Consider the following 22,223-nt stretch of genomic DNA (forward strand, 5'->3'; position numbering starts at 1 on the left):
CCTTAGTTTACTGGATGTTCATTTGGTGTCCTCACTCTCTGCTCCTCAGGCAGGGCACAGGGCCAGCTGCAGTGTTCAGATCTGAGCCCTCTCTGCTCTGTAATGCACCGTGGAAGGTGCTACACATAGACAGGGCACACACATCCCCACACTGCCCGAGAGTAGTTAAAGCATATACCAGAAACACTGGTCTAGGAACAACCCCCGCGACACTGCACCGTGCTGGGTACTCAGCCGCTCACGCCCAAGGTAGGGGACAAGGCAGAACTGGCACCAGTGCTCGTCTGGTCCTCGGTAAGGCGAGAGCTGAGTTGGCAATGAACAGTGGTGCCCCCGCACCACAGGATGTCACTAAGGAGCTGGAGACACTGCTATATTTAACTGCTTGTTACAGCTTCTCACTTGTGTCCGTTACTGCCCGTCACCGCAGCAACCGCTGCCAGCCTGTGCCTTCAGGGTTCTCCTGGGCGTGCGAGGCCACTGATCCCACCGGCGACTCCCCTCAACCGCTTCCTCAGGAGCCCAGCTACTCTCCCGCACCCGCCGCAGCCGCTCCTGTGCATTCTCCGCCCCACCCCGCACAAGCGGCGCGGAGCCCGGCACCAGCATCAGCCGGTCGCGGGCAGATCCCCCCGCAGCGGAGTGAAGACAATGACTTCCCTCTTTTTAGTTATTTATTTCCCCGCCTCCTCCAAACCAACCTCTACCTTTCGGGAACGGCACTGCCCCTCATCCCACCTGGGCATCGGGACAGCCTGGGATGTCGCTGCCGCCCGGGGGACCTGCGGGCAGCTGGGGGCCGGGAGTGGCCGGGCTGCGGGGGCCGTGGCCGCGCCCCGCCAGCCCCAGGCTGCATCCAGCCCCGGAGCATCGCGGAAGGAGGAGGGGGGCGAAGCCGGGTTTCACTTCCGCCTGGCTGCAGGAACCACAAGCCCCCAGAATATATTAGAATAATAATAATAGAAAGGTTCCCCCCTACACCCTTTTTTTTTGTGCCCCGCCGAACAGAGGGGCTGGAGGGAGGAGGGGGGCAGAACACAGGGGAGGCTGGCGGCAGGCAGGGCACTGCGGGGCGGTGAGCGCCGCGGCTGGGCCCCCAGCATCCAGCTGGCAGCCGCGGCCCGCGGGACGAGCGCAGCCTCCCTAGCGCAGAAGAGGCCGGAGACAAGGTCTGTCCTTTGCTTTTCTACCTTGCGAACCCAGGCTCAGCTTTGTCCTGCCCGGAAAGGCGGAGGCAGATTCCTCGCAGACGGCTTGCTCAGCCTGCAGCCTGCCGGCCGCGGCAACAAAGCCCGGGCAGGGGCTCCGTGTGGGATGCAGGGAGGGAGGGCCAATGGAGAGCCCCTGAGGAGTTAGTTCCCCGGTTCTCCTTGACAGGTTCCAAATCTGTGCCGTCCAATCAGCCCTAACCCTCTCTTCTGGGGGATCTGGTTAGTGTGAGGCTTCAGGGAGGATTGTCTACGTGGAAAATGTTCCTGCGTGTGCTGGGTGGTGCTGGCTGGGCCTGGCTGCTGTGGGGAGGAACAGGGCGCAGTGGTGATGGCTGCCTCCAGCTCGTAGGTGCTGGGAGCCTGGCAGGGTGCAGGAAGGGAGGGTGTGAAGCCAAGGGCTGTGTATCTCCCTCATGGTGTGCTGCCCGGCAGCACAGCTGCCAGCCCCTGGGGCTGGGCTGGTTTATTCCCATGCCAGATGGACCTGAAGTGGTTCCCCTTTCCAGTACCTTAAGACCAGTTGCTTTTCATGGGTGAAACATTTCCCAGCTTTTGCCTTGTTATTTTTAAGGTGAGGATGCAGTGGCATGTCTTGACCATCTTTGAGTGAGTCACTTCCAGACTCACAGCCAAAGCTGTAATCCCTCTGTCTGCCTAACCATTCTGGTATAAGGTGTGATGCTGTGGTTTAAGGAACCATCACCAAATGGCTGAGAGCTTTGAGATTGGAAACGGTGAACAGCATACTGGAAATGGGGACAAGCATTGTGATCTGCTGCTGATACAAGAGGGAAGGTTAGATTGGCCCACTCCCCTTGGATGAGGTGCAAAATCCCCCCTTGCCCTTGTTATTGTCACTTCGGTGCAGCATTTAGGTTTTCTCTTCTGGCAACTCTGCACACACTGTCCAACAGAGAAAGTGAGTACTGAGGTCATGCAAAAACTTTGTTGCTGCAAAATTACCCACACTTAATCTCAGCAGGAATGACTGGAGCACATACCATCTTTTTAGCTTTTTTTACAGAAGTTATCTGCTCTAACAAACTATTGTTCCCCTAGTTTTCTTCACTAAGGTGAAACTTGTGGTCTGGGTGCCTTCAAGTAATTCTCATTTGAATGAGAATTGTCAGGATCATAGTGTGTAGCTCATAAAACAGATGTATTGCCTGCTGTGCTCTCTGGAATATGTTTTGAAAGACACTGTATCAGAATGAGGAGGGCTATGCCAACGGCTCTCATGGAGAAGGCAGCTTCTTAACTAGTGATCACAAATGTGCTGATTCTGTTTGTATTTATCTTCATTTGCCTTGTAAAACTTGTTTGAGAATACCTTGAGTTCCAGAGTGCTTTGATGCTTCAAACCTGTATAACTGCAGATGAGCCTTGTACTTGTATGTCTTGGCAGAGGCCTGCTCAGTTTAATATTACTTAGGTGTACAGCAAAGTATGAGGAAAGGCTATTGCTTAAGGCTTAAGGCTACCGAAAGATTGTGGAGAAGACCCTGGCCTATCACTGCCATGTGGCTGCATTACCTCTTTGCATTAATTTCTTTTTGCCAGGCACCAGAGTGATAGCTGGTGGTTTTTAGGCACTGCTTGCCCTCCTTTCTTAATCTTTTACAGAAACTACAGTCACATGAGGGAAAAGAAACTGCAAGTTGTTCACTCTACATAGATTTACAGAACTGAAAGAATGGCACAGAAGAAATAAGAATCAGTGAGATAATGCATCCTGAGAGCTGTGTGTGAAAAAACGAAAACCAATTACTCCATCAGTCATCTTGGTTATTTCCTTCCATGAAGTCTGAAGGTGTGCTGGAAACAATTTAAAAGTTTGTGTTCTGGAACATGCGTAATCAGGCTTCTGACAGAGCTGAGAGAGTGAAGTGCCTTATCAGTGGTGCCACACTCATCCTCGGCAGGCATCCAGCTGCTGAGAGAGACTGATGTGGGGTTAGTTTCAGAGAGTTTTAATATTGGTCTGTAGAGCAGTTAACCTTTTGTGCGTGGATGTGTGAAGGAAGGAAAATAATTTTCTTTCATTCTGCTTCCCTCTGAATAACTGCTGCTGAGATCCCTTCTGCCCATGGTGTGACTAGAATTTGTGGTAGAGAAAGGTTGTAACTATCACTTCTCGGTCAGCTGGAGAGGAAAGCCCTGCTTATGCCTAGTTAGGTGGTTATGTAGATTTGCTGCTGTAATGTGGTTAACAGCTGTGACAGTATAATTAGGTCTAACTCAGTTATATCTTTTGTGTAAACTGAGTCTTGTGAAGGTAACATCACACTCATCTGTGAGCCTGGGGTTTATATCGCCTCCTACAAGACCCTTGCAGCAGTGGCAATGCTGCTTGAATGGTATTGTGTGGATTTCTCTTTTAAACTGGGTTTAGTCTACAGAAGCCAAGTAAATCTGACTATTTACATCCATTAGCATTAAATTCAAGATCCTTAGCTGCCATGAATATTTATTTGTGTCTTATCTGGCTGTAAACTGCCGTTCGTGACGGTTATTTTCACAGAGGTTGTGCAGTGGACACTCACACACCAATACACCTCCAGATTTCACATTCCCTGGTATTTCTAAACAAATTGTCAGTAGTTGGCAAAACAGCTACATGAAAGCAATCAATGAAGAAAGCGTGGGCCCAAAAATGCCTTTAGGCATCAATAGATACCACTTTAAATCATCAGAACTATTACAGTATATGTAGGTACTCCCAGTCTCTCACTGTGCTCCCTAAGATTAAGCAAGTGCTTTAAAATTGTCATCCCCATCAAAGCCTTGGTCTTTCAGATAGAATGAGATTCATCTTGAGATCCTACAGGATTTTTCATCTCATTTTTCTCTCCAGTAATCTTTCTTCCAGTGCATGATGTTCTAGAAGGTTGAGGAAGTGACCTATGAAGGTTATTTAGTCCAACCCACTGCTCAGCAGAGGACTGATATATAGCAGGTTGCTCAGGACTACTTGGTTCAGTTAAGAGTATCTCCACAAATGGAGATCCTACAGCCTCTCTGATGCCATTTTACCTTTTGACCATCCTCTGCAAAACTAATATCTAACAAGAATTCCCTGTGTTTCACATTGTGTCTGTTACCTTTCACCGTACACCTGTTAGAACAGTCTGTCTTGTCATCTCTGTAACTTTTTGTTAGATACGTACGTATTTAGATAGAGAGTGAGAGCAGCAGAGATGTGAAAGGGGTCCTTTCTCATAGATGCTGCTGGTTGCAGAGCTTGTAGAGACAGTTTTGGAAAGTGGTAGTAAGAGTGTAAGAGCATATGTCATGCTCCAAGATCTTCATGTGTCTTGCTCTGCTGTGAAGATTGGCACAGTTACAGCCTTGCAATGAACCTGTCACAGTCTCCTAAATCCTGCCTTCAAATCCAGTGTTACGTGACAATCTGTGGTCTGTGTTGCAGGACTGGATTAAGTGCTGAATTTACATGTCTTCTTCCACCTCTGGGGTTTTCTGAGCCTCTTGCAGTTTCAAGTGCTTGGAACCATTTGTTGGCATGTTTTTCCTCTAAGGGATTAGTTTCATTTTGGAGTGTATCCATCCAGCAATATTTGTGAGGCGTAAGACATTTTCTTCCCTGATACTGCGCTGTCTGAGTGTGCCCCAAGCAAAGTCACAGACCAGTGTATCAGCAGTTTCCCAAACTTCAGACCTTGGATACTATCAATTGGCAGCTTTTTTTCTGTAAGGCTATGTGTCACCATGAGCATGAAACACTGCAGAAGTGATTTGTTTGTGTGGGGAAAGGTTTGGATCACCTGCTTTGGCCTTGCATTGTCACTGGCACCTTTGGAATGTATTAGCCAGAGTGGAGATGAAACCCTGTATAAGCTAAAACCTTCTTTGTAGGTGAAATAAATAACACTGCTGAAGTTGGGATGTCTAGACTTAATTTTCACCATCCCTCCCATCTCCTGGACCACAGCTCCTGTTCTATAATGTCATTGTTGGAGTTGGTTAATGAAGTCCTTTCTAATAGGCTCAAGCAGATTAATGCACTTTGACCTACACATGATGATGGATTAAAAATTGGTTAAACACTGATTGACTTCTCAGTAATAATTCCTGTTCTAGTCCTTAATGGCTAATTTATGCAGAGGTTAGCAGAGAGCAATAATCAGACATTATGTCCTCCATAGTATGACAGAGGATCATCTGGAAAAACTGACCTGCTGTCTGGCAAATGGTGTGAACTTTCTGCTATTATAGTAGCCTAAGAACTGCCATGTGAGAGTAAGTCTGAAGGTCACTTACTTTGCTGTTCTAGACTGATAGGACTCATCCTGGGTGACCTGGGCACGGTCTAAAGACCATGCCATTGCAACTTGCTGACTAGTCCGTTTTCCCCCAGGACAGCTCACTTTTGATTTCAGCACATATATTAAGCACACAGCTTAATATATTTGTCAGAAGATTGTAATTATAAATTGAAGAACACTTTCCAGCAGTAGTGATATGACATCCTGGAATAGGCTGCGTAGGGAGCTTGCAGCATTTTCAGTGCTGAAGGTTTTGGGAGTAAGAAAGCAGTATTGCCAAGGATGTGAGTATTCAAGCTGGGGACTCAGGTTTGCGCCATCAGCTAAACATTGTTGAGAGCTTCCATTTCCCACACAGGTGGTAACTTCTGCATGCTAGCAGCACAACCTCTCTTCCTTGCCCATCTCCCAGCTTGTGCACTGATATGGGAGGGGCTAGCATGGAGATGTCCTGGCTTCCAGCATGCTAGGGTTCTTTGGAAGACTGTATGCATTTCTCATCGCTTTTTGAATCTTAACTAGGTTCTTAGTCTAGGTGACTGCCTGGTTGATGAGTTCCAGGTTTTAGTTGTCTATGGCGCAGGCAGAAAACATGTCCAGTTGCTTTCATCTGCCAGCCTCTCAGTGGAAGCTATGATTCTGTAGCCTGATGAAGCACCAGTGTAAGGGGTACTGCAGTGAGACAGAGAAATGTGTTTCCTTCAGAGCGATGCTGGCAAAGGTAGTTGCACAAATACATTAGAATATGAGTAAGTGTAGCAGGAAATTTTGCCTAACCTGGAGAAAAGGAGGCTGAGGGGAGACTGTTGTTCTTTATAACTCCCTGCAAGGAGGTAGGGGTCAGTCTCTTCTCCCAAGGAACAAGCAATAGGATGAGGGGAAATATCCTCAAATTGTGGAAGGGGAGGTTTAGGTTGGACACTAGGAAAAATTCCTTCTCCAAAAGGGAACAGGTTGTGCAGGGAAATGTTAGCATCACCATCCCTGGAGGGATTAAAAAGGCATATACATGTGGTGCTGAGGGACATGGTTTACTGGTGACCTGACAGTGCTGGGTTAATGGTTGGACTCAACTATCTTGAAGGTCTTTTCCAACCAAAATGATCTTATGATTCTGTAATTCCTTTGAACTCAGTAGGAGGTTTTGCCCTTCAGTTTTGCTCCACACCTAGCCTTTAATGTATCTCATCAATCTTTCCATTGCACAAGGGCCTCATCAAAGTTTGATTAGCTCTTCTAAGGAAAACAGTTTATTGCTGAGAAACAATGAATCAAATCCTTCAGATTAAATTAAAAGTCAGGAAGAACCCAAAACCAAACAAGGCAGCAAGATGCTTCACATCTGAAAGAAGCCCTGAAAAGGCTGTCACTAAAACAACATCTCTCACATCCGCACGGGCCGCTGCAGCAGGGACTCCCAGACCAGTTTGGTCACTCTTTGGAGTATACATTGGCTGGACAAACTTCTCTGAGAAAGAGGACTGTAAATACATTTAGTGCTGAGATCACAGGACTGTAATAATCTGATTTGGATTGTGTCCCTTACTCTCCCATTGCCTTGCTGTGAGAGGCAGGAGGGTTCAGTTTGCCTGGTCCAGATAGAAAATTATTTTTATTTATCAGTTTGAGATCTTTGTAAAAAGGATGCTAAGTAACATCCTCAGACAGCTAGAGGCAAATAGTACTAAGGCTTTATAAGTGCAGCACATTTTGGCCTAACAGCTCTTTAATTGCTATTTCACTGCAACTCCTTAATAGTTGCAGGGACTGAAATGGAAAATCCTCCCCTTTCCTATTCAGAAAAGCACTTCAGGGAGGCTCCTGCCCAGCCAGTTGTCCACCACAGAGTGCACTGGGAGAGCACATGTCCACGACAGATGACATGAGGTTTCGTCACAGTGTGGGATTTCATTTCTGCCATACCACCCGCAAATCATGGCAAGCGTGTGACAAATGGGACAGCAGCCTTATGCCTGTATTCTGGGGTTTTCCTGTGGGGTCAAAGGAAGTGTCCATTTTCATTTGCAGGTTATTGCTCATATTATTAATTAATGAGGGGGAGAGATAAAGAGGTCACTTGGTTTTGTGCCTCTTTAATTTTTATCGGGGGAAGGTTATGCCTTTAAGAATTGTTTACGTTGAAAATTTTCCTCTGCTAACAGCTAACGATATTTACCACTGATCTCAGCTGTGGCTGGACTATCTTTGGCTCTGAGCCTGCACAGGAAGAATAAGGGAATAATAAGCTGAAGGGCTGGTTTTAGGGGATGTTTGCCTAGTTGTTTTCTTCATGATGTGTTTGGTGCTTGTTTCCGTGAGAAAACTCTAGGTAACCACAGGACAGAGGAAATTCTAGTATCTTGGGAACCGAGGAGTGAAAGATGAGAAATCAGAGGGAGAGATTTGCAGGCAAGGAACTGTTTGTGTTTTTACAGAACATTCAGCACTTGCCTGCAGTGCTTTAACTACAGTGTATGTTTGTGTTGGTTTTGTGTTGTGTTTTTTTTTTTTCCTTTCTTCTGTAGACCACCCCAAATTGGCTGCCTAGCAGAATCTGAGAACAATTAAATGATATAGTAGAAATAAATTAAAAATAACACTCTTATGGACATCATCCCAACTCTGTGGCTATAAATATACAGCACAAATGCAGCATAATATCTTCACACAGTGTTTTACTGTAATGTTTGTGTTTGTCGTCTTCTCTCATTTTCTGACGAGTGTGAGAAGTCTTAGCACTGACAGGAGGTGATGACACTTCCCCTCCAGCAAGCGTTATCACCTCTCTGCATCTGCTCACCTTCTGGAGCCACTTACAAGGAGACACCTGCAAAAGTGGAAAGAGCTTTCCCCAAAGGTAGTGTCAAGAAACACTGCTAGCTTAACATTTTTCTCTGTTAAACAATGCTGAGTATTGAGCGGTGGGTCTTTTCAGTGGGCTGCAATCCAGTGGCAAGGTTGCAAATTCTCATTTGGTATAATTTTTAGGGTATCTGTGCTCTGAAGTGTCTAATTGGAAGGAAGCTGAGTGAAAATTGGAATTCTTGAAACTCAACAGTTCTAAAAAGCGATCCCTAAGCAACTCTGATTGAGGTTATGTAGGGAACCCACTTTCAGTCCTCGGCCCTGGGGTTTTTTCACATTTCATCTGTCAATCACAAAATCCTTAGCTTTGCTCTGAACTCCTCTTCCAGGAAAGGACACTCATAATTCAGTGGAGTTCAGTGGTTTTGTGACCCAAAGCATTCTTCAGTTTATTTCACAGTTTTCCCCAATTCCAAAATGTTTCTGGAGAACTTCTTGTTTTCAAGCAGTTCATTTAGAAGAAAATATGCTGAGCAAGATTCAGAAATAATTATTTGCTTTCTCTGCCCAGATATGGTTTCTTGAATTTTCCATTGAGGCTCAGAAACTATTGGTATTTATTCAAGTAAGATGATGAGATGACTTATTTTCAGTTGGCAATTAGTACATTGGCTTTAGGGAATGAAAACTGTGTTCTGTGGGAAACAAGAACAGCAACATCAACAAAGATTTTTGTCTGTTCCTTGTGCCAGTTTGTGTTTTGTGTAAATCTGTAATTCTCAGCTGCCTTACCATCATCCATGTCTGGAATCTGGGATGTGTCTGTGGTGTGGAGTGACTTGCCTTTGCTTAACTGTTTGTCAGGATTGTTTCAGCATACGGTTTAGGCTACTAAGGGCTTATTTAGCCTGCCAAGATCCATTCTGGTGAATCCATGGCACTGTCCTCCCTAGATTTTTGCACTTTTGCCTTGTAATGACATGAACCATCTGTTTGAAACCCAGAAGATTTTTTTGTACTGGTCTTTGCTTTCTATGTTCCTATCCTGGGGACCTCAAGGGGGTTTCAAGTGGATGAAACCATGACTGCAATTTTCTAGCATAAATGCAGTGATAAGGAAGAGGTACATGGGCACATGGTATCTGTGTAGATTGGATTAACTCCTCTTTTCAATCCCTTTGGGTTTGGAGGTAGAAATAATGCCCCTTCCCCCCTTTCCCCACCCTGTTTCTAGGATGGAAAAAAAACAAGCCCTTCTCTGCCTTTCTTGAAGAGAGCTTGTGAGGTAGCAGGCAATCCTTCATGTAATGTGCCTTATGGTTTTTGATAAACTGACTTCTTGTAGCTTTTTCAGATTAGATTTGACTGATGTATGTGATGAGTGGAGTAGAAACATTCTCTTGATGGTTAATAACCAGCCAGGAAACAAAACTCAGCTTAGCATCCCTGTCCAGGGGGCACAAAGTGTGAACTAGAAAATGTCTGCAAAGGCATATATCCAGAGATTGGGGATTAATTATTAATTAATTAATTCAGAAATCTTAATTAAATCAGCTAGGAAGACAGACATCCAAACACTTTGTTCATTATTGATGTAAAGATACCAAATACACATTCAGTGAAACACCTTAGTTAACGTGGAAGTAACCTATGTTTACTAGAAAGGGCAAAATGTCTCCTGAGATACTGCATAAGATACCCTAAGTCTCCATCTGAACTTCTCTCTGGAGAGTCCAGTCTTTGACTGCTTTTTACTTAACTCTGAGGCCAAAATTAGGAATGGGGTGAAGTTTTGCCTCCTGAGATCAGGACAGTCTTTTTTTTGAGTCCAGGTAAGCATGTAGATTTTATGCTTTTTTAAAACAAATTGAACCACAGCTTCTGGATTTCTATTTGAACTCTGTTCTGGATCTCCATGAGAGAGTCGAGTTGACTACCAATGGATATACCATTTGTGCTTACAAATGATTACAGCTGCAATTGATTGCATGCGAAATTAGAAGCAATTTAAGGGAAAAAAAAAAAAGAGTCTAATTTTAAGAACTTAAAGTCATTTGTCCAGGAGTGTTTTAATGCCTCTGAAGAAGGATTGTTCGTTTCCTTTTGTTGTGTGACTGAAGTTTGAATAAGGTGCTTAGGGAGTGCAGGTTGTTACAAAGGAGATGGATTTTTTTATTGCTTGAATTGCTGGTGAAGTACATTTTGTGTAATGAAGCAATGATTACCTAAATTAGAAAATGAAAAAAATGCTGTTGTGTCATTTGGTAGGAGGCTGAGATTGTGCGGACAACTGAAAGCTTGCTTAAAGGCAATCTGTGACCCACTCCGTACTATTCTTATGCTAATGTGAGAATGGGTATCCTGGGCACCATCTGCTGTCCCTGAGGTCCTGGCCTTGGGCATACAAAATTGGTTTGCTTTATTAATGCTAGGCCATCCAGAACAGCAGTGGTGCATTTATTATAGTCTATGAAATCAGAATTTCCAACTATAAACATACAGTGATAATTGTCACTTTTAATAATACACTCAAACATGATAGCTACTACTTTTTTTCAGCCTCTTCGGGAAAGATGCTGTTTCTCAAGCTGTAGCTACATTCAGTAAACCCAAGAGAGGCCTCTCTGGCTATTCAGGGAGATGGGTTTTACTTCCATTTCTTTATATACAGGATGGGTTCATTGGCTGTTGCTGTGTTTCAACTTTTGGAAATGCCCCCTAGAGAAACAGGATTGTCTTCATAGAAATCAAAAGTAACAAATAGGACACACGAGGTGATTACTTTTAGAGGTGTATCAAATGTCCTCAACTAGTCTAATTAAGCCAGCTGAGGTTTAAAGGATACCAGGCATCAGTTTTGCCTATGCTTATTGGCAGAACAAATGGTTAAAATGTCAGTTCTAAGTACCTTAATAAAGGCTTCTCTAATGATGATTCTGTTTGTGCTTATTAGCTATATAGTCCTTTTGCTGTCCATGGTTATAATTAGATAGCAATTCCTCCTTCTGTTAAGTATGCAAGTACTTAGATTGCTCATTATCAAGTACCCATGAAATACAAGTCAGCATAGTCCAACTGGTAGCCAAGCAAGCTAGGTCCATCTGACCTGCTGCCTTGGGTGTGTGGTCTTGAACAAAGCAGAGCACATGAAGCTCAAACTGCTTGTCTCCTGCTTCATCCTTGTCAGCAGTATGAGCAGGATAAGCTGACACCTAGTCTCATGCCTTCTATAGAAAATAGCATCCTCGCTCCCATTTTACTGGTGAATAAAGTGAGGCATGGCTAATGCTGTGCCTTGCACCCCCAGGCCTGAATTGCTACTGGGAGTGTTAAAGCTGTGCCAGATTCAGCCCCAAAGTGCTCACAGTGGGAGTGTAAGAGGAATGGAAGATGTGAGAAGTGTGGGCAAACGGTGAGGCGATGGTAAAGCAATGTGACAGGCAGTGGGCTCAGCTGGTGTCAAGCTTTTTGTGGTGTCCTGGTGAAAGGACAGAATAGCAGAATGGGCAAGTAGCAGGTCGCCGAAGGCTGCTGGGTGATCCAGTGAGCGTGTAATTTTGGGTTTGTGAGCTTGACTCTCAATTTCAACATGATGTGTGTGCAGAATTTATTTATGGTGACCTCTGTGATGAAAAAAAATAGCCAATGAACCAATCATCTCCTGTTACCTAAACAAGCAACAGGGAGAACAACTTTCAGTAGCTGCTTTTGCCCCCTCCCTTGCCTCCAGAGGTTTCTGTTGTTTCTTTCAGTTATGGGTGAAGGATACTAGCACTCCAGGGCTAGGGAAAATGAGAGTTAATTGCACCGTGGAAGAGGATTGTTGTGCAATGCTTGTTCTTTCCCATTACTGCCTGAAGTGCTTGAGAGTAGAACAGAGTGAGCAGAGGTTTTCTTCAGTACCATCCTTTCTTATTTTGAAAGCACTGGAAGTTAAAATCTGGAATGCTTTCCCTTAAATAAGGAGAAGGTGGCTCTTCGGTCGCAGTGTTCATGTACATTTTGCCAAGGCCAAGTGAAATTCAGCAGAGGTGGATCTAATACTGCATCTATTTTAGAAAAGAGAATAATATTTAACAGTATATGAATGCAGTTCTTCAAGTGCATGAAGCTGTTTATCAAAAAAATCTAAAACCCACTGGTTTTTACTTTAGTCTCCTTGATGTAAAAACTAGAGGGAAGTCCGTGGGACATGCATAGAGAAGAAAGTATTTTTATCTGGAGGACTAAGTCAAACAGTGGGATATGGATGATTGTTATAGAAATCACTCTGGGTTATACACATCCTTGAATCCATCTCTCACTTTCTGGACTTACTTATGTCCTGCATTTGGAAAAGAGTTCTTGTTTAAGAAACTCTTGTCTTAGTGGAGTGCTGGTGTAAAACAGAGGTGAAGAAAGGGAAGATGTGGCATTCTACAGAGTAAGGAGGGGGAAGCTGGCAAAAATGCCTCCTTCAGTTTTTCTCATCTGAGGCCCTGAGCTTGTCCTGAGATCAGGACATGCTTACAGACTGCTGATTGCTCTGAAATTTCCCAGCGATTTGAGAATTGTGAAGTAGGGCACTTACTGGCAGGAGATACGATGTTGGTCTGTTTGCTGAGGCCAGGTGTTCAGCACATAGTTGCACCTGCTTGGGAATGTGGCCCTATAGACTCATATGCAGACTTAGCACAAGCACCAAAGCAGGTATTGCAGATTCAAGATCCCTAATCTATCAGGGCAATTTCATCTTGCATCAGGGACTAGTATTTGAATCTGTGATGTCTCAGCTCTGTACAGCAATCACTGGGTTTGCATGTCCTGATTGAAAAGACTCCCATTTAAATGTGGATGATGCTTCAAATTGATTCTGCTGTATTAAAACACTGGAATAGGTTTGTTTTCAACTCATTGTAGGAGGTACTGAAATAGCAAAACCTCAGAAAGTGCCATGAAGCAAAATAATTGTCTTCTTATCAGATGTGTATACTACCTTCAGCTCACACACAGCTGGCACCAAAAAGTATCTGCAGGGGGTGTTTATATATATGCACAGTGGAGAGGGCTTAAATAAATGCGTATTATGATCTGGGATGCAAGTCTTCTTCAGTTCTTGACCAAAAAAATTCTCTGCAAAGATAATAATTATGGCAGTACATGGTGTGAACAGTAAAACATCCAAGTTAAATTCTGGTATTCCTAGTTTGTTCTCTTGCCAGATGTTATACTGACAGGGTTGATTGAGCACTTTTGAAATTGGTTTTTAGCTTCTTCCCTTGCAATAACATGTGCCACTCCATTGGCAGAGTGCTAGAAATCAGAAATGGCCAGAAGCAGCTATTGCTAGAGATTAGGAGTTGGTGCCTGCACATGTCAGTGCTGTGTTCCTTATGCTTTTCATTGTTGGTTGGATAGGAAAAACAGTCCTCTTAGCATGCTGGTGCTTACATGAGGCATAGGGATATCGTGTCAACATTTATTGAGGTGCTTTGAAAAGTTGTGAAATAACATTTCTGCAAAGGACACAGAAGCTCCTGGAGACGCTGCAGGGGTGCCAGACAACTTTTCAAGCATTCAGCACAGCCTTGAAGACTTCCATCTTCAGGAAGACCACACGTGCACATGTGTGCAGAGAACAGCCTGGGAAAGTCTGTGTCCAAAGAAGTTAAAATGAAATTGGGAAGAGAGATATACTTAGAGGTGGTAGGGCTGCAATGAGCAAGGCTCATTCTGTACAAGGCTTTCTAAAGTGACAGTTTTAGTTAGGGATAGTGTAATTATTTGCTTTTGGAATGCCTAATATTGTTCCCTTCAAGCTGAGTTAACCTAATGCCACCACATATTTCATTTGTTCCCTTGTCAGCAACTACTGGATGTCTTCTGTTCTCCTTGTTATAGAAAGCACAGTTGAAGAGGGCAGAGGACAAGGATGTCTCTCAGAGACACTGGATGCTGACTAGAATAGAATAGAATAGAATAGAATAGAATAGAATAGAATAGAATAGAATAGAATAGAATAGAATAAACCAGGTTGGAAAAGACCTTCGAGAGCATCAGGTCCAACCCATTACCCAGCATCATCTAATCAACTAAACCATGGCACCAAGTGCCTCATCCAGTCTCTTCTTAGAAAACACCTCCAGTGATGGTGACTCCACCACCTCCCTGGGCAGCCCATTCCAATGGGCAATCACTCTTTCTGTGAAGAACTTCTTCCTAACATCCAGGCTAAACCTCCCCTGGCGCAGCTTGAGACTGTGTCCTCTTGTTCTGTTGGTGGTTGTCTGGGAGAAGAGACCAACCCCCACCTGGCTACAACCTCCCTTCGGGTAGTTGTAGACAGCAATAAGGTTGGCCTTGATTGTCTTTGTGTGTCTGACTTGATCTAAACTGAGCCATGAACTTGGTTCCTAGGTAGGAGTTTCAAGATGCTGAGGTCAGTATTACACCAGTATTTTGGAAAACAGACCTTTTCTCCTTCTCCATAAACATTTGCTGCTGCTTGGTGTGATGACTCAGGTAGGAATCAAAGCCTCATGGTTAACCAGGGACTGGCACAAGGAAGTTAGAGCTCGTCCTTGCATCCATTTTCAGACTTAACATAACAGTTATATATGGTGGATACGCTCTGAAAGCCATTAATGATAACAGCATAGGAATCCAGGAGGATGCTGAGCAAAAGTCCTTCTGTTAGAGTACCTGAGATGAGTACCTGGCCATGTTGGGAAGACTGTTGGTAGAAAGGAAGAGCTGCAGAATGTTCTTTCCGATCACCAGCTTCTCTTGTCCCAAGATTTATGAGAGCACTCACCATCTACCTGCAGATTAAAACATCTTTCAACCTTAATAAACACCCTGTAGCATGATTTACATCCTTCCATTCATGGTTCTTTTGTAAGCAGTAGTTTATAGCAGAAAACAGACAAAAAGAAGAAGAAAGCTGAAGAAATCAGTAACAGCAAAGGAGATGGGAAGAGCCAGTCTGCTGTTTTCCTCCTGCTGGGTCTGTTCATCTCCTGGTGCTGCTGGGACACCTTCTGCTTACAGGCCCATACTACATGTACTCAGCAAGAACACTTTCTCAGCTCTGTGTGTGTACCAGGCAACTGATTAGCAAGGCCTAATTTAAACTGGTAGATGAAAATGCTTGCAACTCTGCATATGCTTCCTCAGGAGAAAGGAATGTTTTCTTATTCCTGTCTTACTTTATATTTCACAGCTGCAGTTTGTCTTGTTTTTCCCCTGCCTAAGGCCCAGCAAGTGCTGCAATGCACAAGGGTTTAAAGTATTATTTATTCTAGGGCATCAATGCCTGCTTTGAAAAAGCTCTGTGTGTTTAGTTTGTTTTACCAGATACTCTTATTAGAGCATCATGGGGAGTTTGCAGGGAGAAAAGGGAGGCACTAAGTATCACTATCTCTTCCAAACTCTGTTATATAAAGATAAGCCTCTCAAATTATCTTAAGCAGGGTGGATTGTGATGGTCTTTGCTTCTGTGTTCATTTTTCTTTCGCAGTGGCTGTCCATCCCACTTTCTCCACCTTAGTGTAACTCCATCTCTGATTGCACTGCTAACTGAATGTCCTGAAGTTACCCAGCACAGGTGAAAGTGGTAGGAAAATTACCTTCCGTTCATTTCAGTAGGAATATGATTAGTCCTTAGCTGCACCACCTCCAGGCAAAACTGATTCTGGTTATAGTGTAGGCAGTGAACCACCAACAAACAACTACCAAATTCTCATCTCTGGCTTATGGTCCTCTGCATCATTATGGCAATGGCATGTTGCTGCTCTACATCTAAGGAAGCTTCTTAGAAAAGGAAGTAGACATAGACCTTGGATCAAAGTCTCCTGAGAAGCCAGACTTCAGGCTACTTGATTATCTCATCTTGAACCTGAGGAAGTATTGATGGGTTTAGTAGAGCCTTGATGTCCCTGTCACACAAGCAAAGGGTGCTAGGTCTCCTGCAGTTATCTCAGTCTGCAGGAAGTGAGTGTGACAATTCCAACAACATGAGAGGTTTCCTCTGAAATGCATTTTGTATAGATCTGTAAGTCTGAGCTTGATTACAGAAGGTGGGTCTCCCTTTTGTGATAATTGGGAGAGACTGGGTAGTAGGCTGACTGTCTCAACAGCATTGTCAAGGGGAGAAAACATTTCTAATACCTTTTTTATTTGGAAGAAACCTGTACAAGAAAATTTATTTCTAATGGGGATATGCACTATTGAGTCCCTTCTGTGAGTTACCATCAGTCTGATGAGATTGTGTGTTTTTCCTAAAATCCTAGCTCCAGAAGTTAGGTGATTTATGGGAAGATTCTCTGTTCTCATTTAGAAGAAAGTTTCTAGTTTTCCTTGCTGTGAAGGGAAAAAAAAATAAGGCTCAAATACATAGCTGCAAAAGGCAGAAACACCATAAGGCAAATAAAACATAAAATATCTAAACTGATCTTGTTTCCCAAGCCAATCTCATTATTTTTTAAGGTCTGAATAATGATATTTGAATGCCCAGGTTGGCTTTGGAGACAAGAGACACGATTTTCACAAGTGCTAAGTACCTTACTCCAGCTGTCACACCTATAAAAATCATCCATTAAAACCATGCCTGGGGTCTGGTAGCCAGACATAGCCAGTTTGGGGGGTGGAGGGAAGCCATGCAGCTAGCATGGTGTATCCAGGGCTTTACTGTACCTGCAGTGTGGTGTGGTAAGTGTGAGCGGTGCAAAGCAAGGTTGTCTTCTCTGAAGGCAGAAACAAGAGATAACAGTAGAGGCTTCTTTGCAGAGTCTTTTTGGATTTTTAGGATGTAAAATATTAATGTAAAAATATTTTGAACTAGTTATGAAATCAGCATAGCTGAGGTTTACATCTAAGGAGCAAATTAGGTTAAAGGGAGGGGGAAGTGGAGAAAACCATGCAATAGCAAAGGGAGGCCAGAAAGGATCTTCCTCTGGGGAATATCCTGAAGTAAAACTGAGGAAATTGGGAATTTTGTTTTCATTGGAAAAAAAGAGGTGTGTGGTTACTGGTGCAAAGTCTTAATGAAGACAAATCCCATCTTGCAGTGTTATTTTATTACCAATTTTGCTGTTTTGAAGTTTTGCTTAAGAGCCCAGCTCTTGGATTCAGGGGAGACTCTCAGCTTCCCATAAGGAATTAATTTCCTATGTTTCCCCATCCATGGAAGGGCAACTGGAAATCTGAGCCAGCTGCATGTTCAAGAGGAGAAACCTCCCTTGGTCCCCACCTCCAAGATTGATGTTTGTTTGTGTGCATTTATTTGGAGGCCTGACTCTTGATTTTCAGGTGCTGGGGGTTAGTGATATTCAGCTTGTACCCCAAGGCCACTAATGGAACCTCCTTCTGCACTTCCCAGTGGAATTTACCTCATGTGGCACTCTCAAGGTCAGGAAGGCAGTGCTGCATCTCTGCTAGGTTTTCATCTAAGGATAACAGCTTCCCTGTAAATACACTTTTGGGTCTTTGTGCAGTGAAGGCAGGCTTTTTTTGAAAGTGCAGGTTCTAGGCCAGCAAATTAGCAGAGATTATAGAAGCATTCAAAGCTTTGAATGTGTCGTAGCTTTAAAATAGCCTAAAATTTTATAAGAGAAATAAAAGGAGAGAAATTGCCTGACAGTATTTTAGGAATCAGTATATTTTGTTTGTCAGTTTGGATTATTTTTATAAGCAGGTCTGGCATGAAGCATGGGAATCTCTGTTTGAGTTATTTGCAACAAATCAGTAAGTCACAGGTTCAATCTTTACTTTGATATACCCTCTATGTTTAAAAGATGCTATAGAAGAAATCGTTTTTTTCAGCAGGTCCTCTGGGCTTTGCAGGTCTTTTGAAGAGGAAATAAGATGACTTGGCTTTTGACTAAAGATGATAGAAAGTTGTGTGTGTGAACAGCAGTAAAAAAAAGAGAATCCTTAACATGAGTGATGAGTGCATGAATATATTGTACCTGCTCATTTTCCCAATAAATACATATACATCAAGCCCAAATGTCTCTCTGTGAACAGTGCCAAGCCAAACCTTCCTGACAGAGAGCTCTGAATAAGCTCCTTTCATTCCACCATTCTACTTGTGCTTTTCAGTGAAATAAGCTGATATTTCCATCTACATGTTCTGCTGTTACAGGAGGCCTTTCTCTGTCTACTGGGGATCTTCCTGAATGAGGAGGGCACACAAATCCCTCTCCCTGCAAGTAAGAAAAGAGAGCTGGCAGATGAAGCTGTGTCCCCACAGAAAGAAAAGTATTCTTTTTTCTGTATAAAGGGGCTTAAAATGGGTTAATTAACACTGACCCCATTTAAAGTGATGGCTTCTATGCCAGCTTGAGGGAGGGGAAGTTAAGAGTCTCCCATGTGTTGGTGAAAATCTCTTTCAGTGTATTTCTAACCCGGTGCTGGGCTGGACAGGCAATGAAGCCTGACAAATCCAGCAGCTGTTTTGCCCCACAATGAGCCAGCTGGTTTAAAATCCAGGCTGTGTCACTGAGTCCCTTGCATATTCAAAACCAGAGTGTATTTGCTTCTCTAATTAGTGTTTCCCCTGATCCTTGGAGTATGGGTTTGTGACAGGGGGCTTGCTAACAGAAGATGAAGAAAGGTTTTGTGCTTCCCCAGGCTCTCGGAGGAGAAGGAGAGCTGCATGGCAGTGTTGCTGGGTGGCTGAGGCTGAGTTTCAGGGATGGAGAGAAGCTGCTCCTGCTGGTTGCAGACAGGGTTTGTGTCAAACCAGAACTGTGTGTTCTGAGCTGAACTACAGCAATGTTTGAACTCAGTGGAGGATTCTGGTTTAGAGATGTGGACTTTCAGGCTAAGCTTTTCCTTGGGCCCATCTCTCATCAGGTGTGTCAAGGAGGCTACAAAATTGTGACCTCAGTGGTTATGTCTGTAATGTGGGGGTCCAGCCTCTGTGATTGCAGCAGAGATCCCACACAGGTGTGTCCTCCACCTCCTCCAGGAGGGAGATGGAAACCTCTTGTGTGACAAATGTAATGCAGCTAAGTGTCCTTGTGTTTAATGACTGACTTAGCTGAGCCCTGGTGATTCAGTTGTCTTTTGCCCCTGTCTTTTCCTGACAAGGTAACTCAGTCTTCCTAACCTTGCTGATAAGCCTTGGACACTTAAGAACAACACAATGAAGGAATTGACCTGATTCTCCCAATCTCCACAAGGGATATTGCCTCTTGGTGTCCTTTATCGGTAACTTCTTCTGGCGATACAATCAGTGAGCTGCTCATACTGAAGTATTATTAGTAACTCTGAGAGGTGTCACATTGCTTTGGGTGGATTTGCTCTCTCTTCTGCCTTACTGTAGGAGAGGCAAGGCAAACCCTACATTTCCAGGGAAACAAAAAGTATTAAACTTCCAAGAAAGCTTCTTTTTAAAATGAAGAATGATAAATGAGGGAACTGCTGAGTGGGGCAATTTGTTCCATGGAAACAAAGCATTGATCCTTCCAAGACTCACCTTTTTTTTTTCTTCTTTTTACCTAATTTCAGCAATATAAGTGGGAGTGGATTAAACAGTGACTCAGTTTAACCCCTTGTTTGTAGGGAAGGTGTTAGTGTCTCAGAAAAGTGCAGCAGATTAACAATAGTTTGCTAATATTTCATATTATCATTGCCTGCTTTTAAAGTTTGAGAGAATTAGAGAAGTGAAGACTCCCATTAGAAAGCCTGATCACTTCTTTCCTTCCCGCTTTTACTTTGAGACAGAAAGGGGGAATTCAAACAAGGAGCTATGAATAATAGCTGAAAGACCTTACTGCATACAAAGCAACAGGCTGGACAGTAAGAATTATGTGTCAAGAGGTGTCTTCAAGGAAAAACCACACAGCAGGATTTGAAGAGGTAGAAAACTTTTACCAATGCTGACAGCTTTGGCAGCTCTGAAGCAAAGGCCATGTGGAGTGCAGTCAGTTGCGAGGCTTCTGGGCTAAAGCATCTGCTCTTTGAGAAGATCCCCTTTTGCACATCATTATTCTATGTGATCAAAAAAGCTATAGTAGGGGGTGAGGAAAGGGCTGTTTTTCTGCCCAGAAACTTCAGAGCTTCTTGTAAGTGACACTGAAGTAAGCAAGAACATGGCAGATCACTTTTATCTGTGCTGCATTAGCTGCTGAAAAGAAATTGTACATGTTGTTTAATTAATTAAATTTCCAATCTGTGTAATGGATTGTTTTCTGGAGAGATACTGTAATGGCACCACAAAGTGTCCTTGAGCAAATTAAAAAGACATTACTTTGAAAGGTAACTGCTCTGAGCCACACTGGGATTTCTGGGAAATGCCTGGGATGTCTCAGGCAGAAAGGCAAGTCCTTGTTATCAGGAGGGTAGTCTATGCTCCTGAGACACGGAAGATCTGCCATTCCCAGGAGAGCCCTGTAATGTGGCTTTTGGTGGGGAATTCTTCACCCAGCCCTCCGGAAGGGAAATGGGAGAAGTTCACAAGGCTCAGCTGCTCCCAAAATCAGAGAACGGTCTTGCCCACACACTCAGGGAAATCCATATATATGCTGCCTTGTGGACCTGAACCTTGAAACCCTGTGAGATGATTCCCTCTACTCTTGGTAGCTTTGGAGTAGGCCTGTAAATGCCGTGTTGCTGTATTGAGGATTTGTAGGGACAGCCAGCTGGGGCGGAGACTCTAAAATGTCTGTCATGCGTCCCACAGCTTCCTTCTTCCTATCTTTCTATGTTTTCCTTCCAGTTGACTTTTGTTTCCCTTTGTCCAGGGCCTTGTTTTCTGGCCAGCTGACCTCCTGCAAACCCACTCTCATTAGTGGTGTAAGGGTAAGTTCCCAGAGTGGCTCCTTAGAATTGTGGACTCTTCATGTACAGCAGCAGGAGAGCTACCAAGATAGCCTGAACCCAAACAGCTCCTCACACACCTGAATGCTGGCCACGCTGCCAAGGTGTTTTGGACCTGAATTTGGGTGTTAATTTGCCTGTGTAGAAGAGCATTTGGATCAGACCTTTGGTTCAAGAATCTTGGAGAATGGAAGCCATAGCCTGTTTCCATAGCCAGAGGAGGTTTGTCTGAGACACTCGATGCTTTGGATCAGCCCAGAGTTAGAGTATGAAGCCCCAGGAGAAGCTGAAAGATAGTGCTAGGGCTAACTAAAGCTTATTTCTTTTGATTTCATACCTTCTCTTCTGTGGATGCTGGAGGGAGGTTTTTTATGTGAGGCTACATTGCTTGAATGCATCTGGGACATGCCCCAACTGCCATGCCAGCTGTGCTCTGCCCCTTGCAAATGGGGCAGGACCTGTATGTGGGGGGTGAATGTGAAAACTGAACATGGGCCCTGAAACAGCAGGAACCACAGGATATCTCCATAGTGATTTTTTGTTTTGCTCTTGTGCTTGTGCACTCTGCCAGGTGAATTCAGTTCATAGTTGTCTGTCAGCAGGTGTGCTTCTGTCCTTCTGCTTCCTCACTGATGGAGGACCTGCACATCCTGGGGAATACACATTTATTGCTGAAGTGTTTAGGGGTTTAGAAATTACTTTCTAATTCTGTAGCTCTCAAATTCCTTGGGTACCCACACCTGTCCCCCTCCTTCCCTGCCCGCTCAGATTTGCTTTGATGAAAGCGGCAGCACGTGCCTTCAGAGCGCCGGCAAAAGGGAATTTCCTAACTGAAGGTGAACTGCTGGGGCGTGTGTGGTCTCACTTTAGCAAAGAGAGTCTGTTTGTAATAAAATTGTTCCTGTGTAGTTCAAGATGTTTTGATCTAAAAGTTCAAGCTGCTTTATGGCTTCCATTCCAGCTCCCTGGATTGTTAGAAAATCTTGACATGTTTACAAAGCCTGGTGTAACGTGAACACAGAGCAGTCCAGAGCAGAACGTACCCCTCATTTAACTGGGATGCAGGGGCTCAGGGGAAGACTGGCAGTGCGCTTGAAAGATTTTCACTGTCTGTAGGTGA

The 22,223-nt window shown here is 44.0% G+C and overlaps 1 protein-coding gene across 3 annotated transcripts in view; it reads left to right on the forward strand.

Moving 5' to 3' along the window:
* Nucleotides 1-934: 934 nt before the first annotated feature.
* Nucleotides 935-22,223, forward strand: part of PAK3 (p21 (RAC1) activated kinase 3) — a 125,646-nt gene continuing 104,357 nt past the window's right edge. The window contains exon 1 of one of the 3 annotated variants that reach the window (XM_054169331.1): nt 935-1,169. The gene's annotated coding sequence lies outside the window, so the exon portion shown is untranslated. Of the gene's footprint in view, nt 1,170-2,970; nt 3,022-22,223 lie in introns of those variants that run through there. The other 2 variants (XM_054169335.1, XM_054169333.1) reach the window with 2 other exon arrangements.

Source organism: Dryobates pubescens, chromosome 18 (genome assembly GCF_014839835.1).
Source record: "Dryobates pubescens isolate bDryPub1 chromosome 18, bDryPub1.pri, whole genome shotgun sequence".
NCBI classification, from domain to species: Eukaryota; Metazoa; Chordata; class Aves; order Piciformes; family Picidae; genus Dryobates; species Dryobates pubescens.